Source organism: Apteryx rowi, unplaced genomic scaffold (assembly GCF_003343035.1).
Source record: "Apteryx rowi isolate R43461 unplaced genomic scaffold, aptRow1 scaffold_161, whole genome shotgun sequence".
Classification (NCBI taxonomy): domain Eukaryota; kingdom Metazoa; phylum Chordata; class Aves; order Apterygiformes; family Apterygidae; genus Apteryx; species Apteryx rowi.
This window is the reverse complement of record NW_020447875.1, coordinates 1,645,997-1,653,435: the sequence shown is the minus strand read 5'-3', so window position 1 is coordinate 1,653,435 and position 7,439 is coordinate 1,645,997.

The window sequence follows — 7,439 nt, the reverse complement described above, 5'->3', positions numbered from 1 at the left end:
TCAGAGGCTGTTTTGAAATTTTACTGCTTTCATCTCAGTGGGTTATTGTACAACTCCATAGTGATTTTTATAAACACATACAATATAACCTGTCTCTAAAAGACTGAAATCACCCCTCATTCCAGGAGCCTGTTAGCTTTATAAAGGAGACAAATTACAAGCTCTGGTTGTATTTCAGAGATGGAGGGGAGGATTTTTTCTCTTCCCATTTATTTAAACGTACTTTCCCATAATAAAACCACAAGCCCTCTAGCATCATGTTTCCCTTCTTCATCTCAAGTTGGTGAGAATGTCCTTGTCTATTTTTTAATTACTTTTTTCCTCTAAGTTAAAACATCAAATGAGATGCCCATAAGGCATATTTTTCTTGGCCATAATTTGGATATAATAATTGAAGCTGTTAGCTTCAAAATGTCATGCAATGTTATAATCAGCCACTTTTTATGTACATAACATAATTGCTCTTTCCTGCAAGTAAATAGGATGTCGTATCCTGTCAATTTTGTTTTACAATACCAATGACAAACTATTTACTGAATATTATAAATCTTTATGCAGCCCTTTACCAATCAGTCAGAATTCATTTTATTTGCCTATCAATCCTTATAATGGTAAGCAGATGGAAGAAGGCATGCTTTTCTATATTTGTATGTCAATCATTCTTAGCTTTATTCAAACCTGTTTATTTTTGTGACATGTTTATTAATATTGTTTTGCAGGTACATCAACTCAGTTAAGAAAGTTAGTAAGTGTACAACTTATTTCTACAATTTTCTTCAGTTTCTATCTATTTTAATTTCTTTTAGAAAAGTTTTCTGCTACTATCACTGTATCATTACAGCAGCGTCAGCACTTCTATTATAAATCCTATTTTTCCAGGGTTTTTTATGCCAGCTGTAAAAATTCCTTCTGTGTTAAGGATTTGCATATAAGTTSTCATCTGCTCTTCAGAAAAAGGAGGTTGAGTATGTGTGTGTTGTGTGTCCCTTTTCTTACGCAGTAAACTGGAGAAATACAGATAAATGCTGACACTTCTATTTTCAATATTTTATAGAGCTCTTCCTGTTGTTCACCAGAGAACTCTGGACACAAGCCAAACACATAGGAACTTAGTCTCTCCAGTTGATGGGAAATTTGTTAGTACATTAGTTGTCTTCCCCTTTCTTCCCTTTTTGGTTGTTTTGCCCACACATCTTGAAATAAATCTGAGAAAGGACTTATACACGTAAACCAGGAATTAATGATATCCTAATTGTTGGTAGGAGATGGGGCTATTTCTGTCCTYTAACTGAAAAAGGGTAAAGAACACAGTGCTCTCTCATTCCAGCTGGCTACTCCAGGCACTAGGTTATTAAATGAAAGGTGGATGGCACTACCTCATTTGCTGGCAAGCGTTTAATGGATGTAAGCATCTGGAGGATTCTGGCTCAGGTAGGTGTAGCCCTGGGTCAGGCATCTAAACTCTGGAGAGAAGTGAGCTTGCGGACATACCATTTGTTTAAACCCAGCCAAAGGAAGTCATAAAGGCTTCCTCTTCAATGTACAGAAATTATTTTACTCTTTGGATGTGCTGTTTATGCAGCTGTGTAGGGTCTTGGGCACCTAATTCCAAATTTTAGATTCCATTCACGGGGCTGGATACCTAACAGTAGGTGCTTCAGACTTTGGTATTGCAACATCTAAATCCTGCACTGAAACTTGATGGAGGGCTAAGTGTTGTGCTGGCCTCTTTGAGCATGAATCAAGCATTTCCACAAAGATGGTTTCTATATGACAAGATAATTTATCTTCAAATTTTCTATATCCTAAGAAAATACCCTTTGTTTGAAGGACCAGCCCTGGAATCCTTTGAATTAATGCTAGGAGTCAAAATGCGTTTTAGATCACAACAGCAATAGGGCAGGGTTTCACTTGGTACCTACTGGGCACAGCTGAGAACTAAAGTGTCTGTCTGCGTGTGTGTGTGTATATTTATGTGTGTGTGTATGTGCACATGTAGGCAGCCTAAAAACTGAAAACTGAAAGGACTGTTGAATCCATGTCAGTAAAGAGCAATTACTGTCCTTGAAGTACAGTGCAAATGGGATTGCAAACCAAAGAATCAAGGAGTTTACTTTGTCAGAAATGGTTTTTCATATTACATTCTTTCTGTATCCTTTACTACAGTGTAGTTTACCTACAGATTATGTATGCATGTGTATTAGTGTGTATCTAGATGCACATATGTATGCATATTTTTCTATAAAAAGGTCACAGTAGAGAACGTCACAAAATGTTAAGAATTTAGTGTTTAGCCCCATGGGTCAAAAAAGAGAGGATTGACGTTGCAGTTCCGTGCATAAATACATTGGGGTAAAGAGAGAGAAATCTTTCAATATTTCAGTTTTCCTAGCAGATGGTAGAAAGTGCTTAGACATGATGACTCTTCCTAGATGTGCTAGCATATGCTGCAGAATTGCCCATACAGAAAAGCCTTGCTCATTGCAAATCTCCCAGGAGCTATCACAAACAAAGCACATCAATTAACATTTACTTATTATGCGACTGTGTGTATGTGGCAATTTTCCATTTTCCTCTCATACATTAGGGCCACAATTTAGTCTGGATGACAGATATGCCAGATGAAATCTCAGCATTTAGGGTTCTATTCTTTTCCTTTGTTTTTTAAATAGGCATACATACATCTCTCTCTCTTTCTCTCTCTCTCTCTTTATTTATTTATTTATTTATTTATAATATTTAGTAGCAATCCAAATGATTGAGCCTTGTTGCTAACCCCATGTCCGTAGCAGTTCTGTTGGCATGATCGCTGAGTTTGTGAGATGCAGTACAAGCAGTGTAGGCACCTGGCCAGCCCAGAATTATAACTCAGTGAACCCTGTTACAGGTCAGACTTTCAAGTAGTTTGTGCCATGATATCAGCAATTTACAGGCATGTAAATTGTACTTATTTGAGACATGCACCTGCAAGAAGGCACGTGCCTTAGGAAATGCATAATTTAGATCAAAGGGGATTAATGTATCCCAAAAGGCTAGAGGCAACTTACCTAAGTACAACAGAAACTGCAAATAAGTGTGTATAGAAGCAGCCCTCGTAGGAGCTCAGGAGTAGAGGTGACAGCCAGGGTCATCTGGTTCCCACAGTCACAGGCAACCATGCAAAAGATTCAAAGGAGTCCACAGGGCACCTGGTCCCTGAACCCTGTGGCAGTGTCATAGAAGAGACACACATACTGGCAAACAGAATTGGTATGGTATTACAAAAGCAAAATTACAAGGGAAAAAAAATTAGAGCTGTTTCTTGAAATATTGAAACTTTCTGGTGAGCATGTATAAAAAGTCATGTTTCTGTCTGTAAGGGATTGTTATTTCAGGGAGGAAATGGATAGGGTACTGCCATAGCAGGATTATTGGTTTCATTTTCTTCCTGAAAGCTGAGCATATCCCCAAAGTTGCACTAGTCCCTCCTTGTTTCCGCTGCATGCAGACAGCACGCTGTGTGTTCTTGCTGGGATTCCACTTGCAATGCCATCACTCAGCCTCTCCTTCAGAGACTAGGTGGTGAAAAACAAAATCAGCAAAACATTGTATCAAGCCCAATACTACAGCAGATAAATTGCCTCTGTGCACTGCATCTGAACCACATGAAGTGCTTACAACCATTGTCGTTTGATATCTTCTGCCAGTAAAATAATTATCTGGTAACTGAATAGTGGCTTTTTGGTCATGGGCTGAGGATGCTGTATGCGTATGTTTTACAAAGAGTAAGTGTGATGCTCAGAGAAATGCAATTGCTTGATGGTAATAGGCACAAAGATTTTTAGCTGCCTTGGATTTCTCTGACCCATCCTTCTGAGACACTTATTGCTGGTAATATATTTCTTAACCCTTAGGAATGCTTTTTGCGGGGAAATGCCAGGTGGGAGAGAGGACTGTTAGCGCACACCAGGAGTTAAAGGGGGACAAAATTGCACCTACTGATGTTCTTCGTTCTGAAAGCTCTTCTAAGGTGCTGATGGTCTACTGCATTAGTGATTCCACAATTTCTGCATTTAGCAACGTGAATAAGAGCTTTGACTGGTGTTTATAAATCTAAATATTGTTTCAAGCCTGTGGAAAGCATAATATGCTTTGTGTGTCATTGTTCCATATGTTTCTATTTTGACGTCCTACAGATGRATGAGAACTTGCCAATGCAATAGGAGTTGCACAGTCTTGCAAGAAAGAATTTAAAAAGAACAGTTGGCAGAGATTACAGAGAAAGAGATATGACATTATCTTTTCTTTATAAGTTTCTCTCTTCCTTCCCAATTCCTTGTCATGGGGAAGATGCTAGTGTCACCAATATATTATTTCCATCAACAGCCCATTAAAAAAAAAAAACTCAGCTGTAAGGCAGATTGGAAAAGGAAACAACCTGACAAGATGGAAGCCTGGAGATTTCTTTGAAAAAGAACTCTCTGGTTTCATTAGTCAAGGGAAAGCTAGAACTCTGTATTAACACACCTTAATGTTTACAGCATCTAAATAATAGGATTAACTCCTTTGCTGTGCCTACTCCTTCCTTGCTCTAGAAACACTGGAAAGAGAGAGGAAGTATACAGACTACTAAAAAGCTGAATCCCCTTTTCTGAGCTGCCCAGTGCACAAACACATTTCCACAGGCTGAGAGACAAGAAACCATTAAAATATCTCAAACCCCCATGCTGAGTGCAGTTTTAGAAACTTCAGGGAGTTCAGGTAGTGCACTGAGTCAAGCACTTGTATTTTCAGCACTTTCACCTTCCATGAACTTATTAAATTGCTTTTGCCTCTGTAACCAACCTCAGTGCTTTCCCCTTTTGACTAGAGTAGATGTTTCCAGGAAGAAAAGAAAGGGGGGGCAAATAAAACCTCTTAGCACTATACATAAAGATAACTCTACTTTGGTTTTGGCTCTCATTATCTCTCTGGAATTTCATGAGCATCAGCCACAAGATTCCTATGTTATATTTGAAGAAATTATAGTAGTGAGCATTTTCCTCTTCCTAGAAAAGGTTATGGACAGTACCCTAAAAGGGATCTGTTCAGGTTGTCAGGAATCCAAAGGACATCAAAGCCATTTGCATAGGAGTGCAACATTTATGGGTCCATTAACTCTCCATGGCAGTTACAATATCCTTCAAAGACGGCAGTGGGAGCCAGTCCCTCCAAACCCAGTATGACTCCAAAGTGCTTGATTATCCTTGGGAGTAGCTTCAGTCAAGATCAGATAATGAACTGTGTACATTAATTCCATTTATATGCTTGAATGTTTTTATGACATGTTTCAGCATATGAAAAAAGGCTGTCCTGCTAAGGTTTGAAAACTACTTTTGTAAGCAGGAAGAAGTGCTTGTCTCACAAAACSTAGTTTTTGTATACTTCAGAGAGCACTGGGACGCTTGCTACATCTTCTGTTTACTGCCTAAGAGCGGGCTCCAGCTAGCCATGTCAGCACCATTAGTGAGTTCAGAGTTAGGAGGGGGAAAGTCAATAATCCAGTGGGAGAAATATCAAAACTAAGTTATGGATTGAGAAATCTTAGAGTGAATGGTGTATGAACTGGACCAGAAAAAATAATCTTCAGTGAAAGTAAAGTTAAAGAGGCCTAAAAAACCTAGGGCCCTTATAACAGCTGTACACAGCTTTCAATAAGCTTGTTGCTATGCGAGAAATACCCAGAGAGAAAAATCTTTTGGCACCAATCCATATAGGGGCAGGTAGGAACAAAGAGTCTCTCTTTTCTCCTATAAGCCTGGTCCGAAAGCCCTTATAACTATGTTCTCTGCGTTTGCATTGTGTAATTAAATTCTTCCTTTCTAGCTTACCCAGTTTGCATTGGTGGTGATTTTAGGGTAACTGGCAAACACTACAGAGCTAAGGCGTTTCAGGACTCAGCGTTTTAATGCAATGCTCCAGACTGTCTGAAGGCTTCTTCTCTATTACGTTCTATTGACATGGTTGGTAATTTATAGTGTGCGGGAACGACATCTTCCAGCGATTAGCACTAAGGCTTCCTGGCACATTGCAGGACAATGCAGAGAGGGCCTGAACTCCATGAGCCTTGATGCATCTATAACAGTTCCTTAGCAAGGTTCCTGCTTTGGACTCCTCTATTCTGTCTGATTTTGCTGGCGACAGATGTGCATATTCATTCGTCCTGCCTGCAGCTGATTTATTCTAAGCATCTCTGTCCCGCACAGAGGATTTTACAGAGAATCTTCTGCAAGTCCTAAAGAAGGCAGAAGTGATGCCATACACAGCCAGTTCTCCTTTCCTTGTTGTGTCTAAAACTCTTATATAAGGCTAATTTGGGTGGGGTTTGAAACCTGTCCTCTTATTCTTAAAAAATATTCTCATGTATATTCTAAAATACAGAAAAATACTGTAATTGTTACACATGGTATGTATAATACAGGGGATGGAACAAGCTCCATTGTCTTTCAGAAGTGAAACACACCATTCAGGAGCTTCTGATATTGTTGCTCTGAATACAGAGTATTTTCAAATTTTTTAATCATTTGATATATTGATAATTTTGATATATTAATAATGAAAACCTGAAGGATTTTTCCTCTTTGAGCCGTATTATACCAGTGACTTCCTATGTGCCAGAATTTGCATGTGTATTAATCAGAATGGAAGTTACTAATGTTTAAAGACACATAGAAAAGCAAAAATTCAGGGCAAAATATGGGAAAAAATGGTCCTTCTAAGTGTAAACATAACACATATATGAAGCATAACGGGCACTAATCTGCAGCAGTATACACGGAGGTTAGCAAACATAACATACTCATAGCCTGCCTGGTACAAATACGTAGGCAGGCCAGACAATCTAATTTTCTCTTCCATAGTATGTAACAGCCCCAAATGTTCTTTCTCCTAATTCACTGCATTTAATATTCTGAGAGTCAATAATAGCCTGCTAACTTTCTATGATATATCAAAAGCCAGAAAGTGCTCATTGGACTTTGCTCTTTAAAATTACTGTTGTGACTTTGCTCCTTTTAGTCATAGCAAAGTGAGGTGACTTTCCCAAGCTCCCACAGCAAGCAAGTAGTAGAGATTGGCCTTTCTCTGTCCTGGTTTAGAGATCTAGCCAAAGGCACTGTGCAGTTTTGGGAGCCTGATGCTCTCACCATCTCCTGTAGGCTAATCTCCCTGGCTGGGCCTTGTTTCCCAACTCAGTAAGTACTGCAACACATGCTGTGAGTTAAATACAGCCCTTCCCTTCCTCCCTTGTGATGGGAGATAAAGCCATTGGAGTCTGACTTATGGAGRGGAAGAAAGAAAGAAAGATAACCCGAGCTACAACTTCCATCAGGCAGTGCCACAAGGGAAATGCTGTTTCCTGCTTTACTGAACTTTTGGATATTTTTCAAAAGAGTCATTCTAATTGTCTTTGAAACAAATGC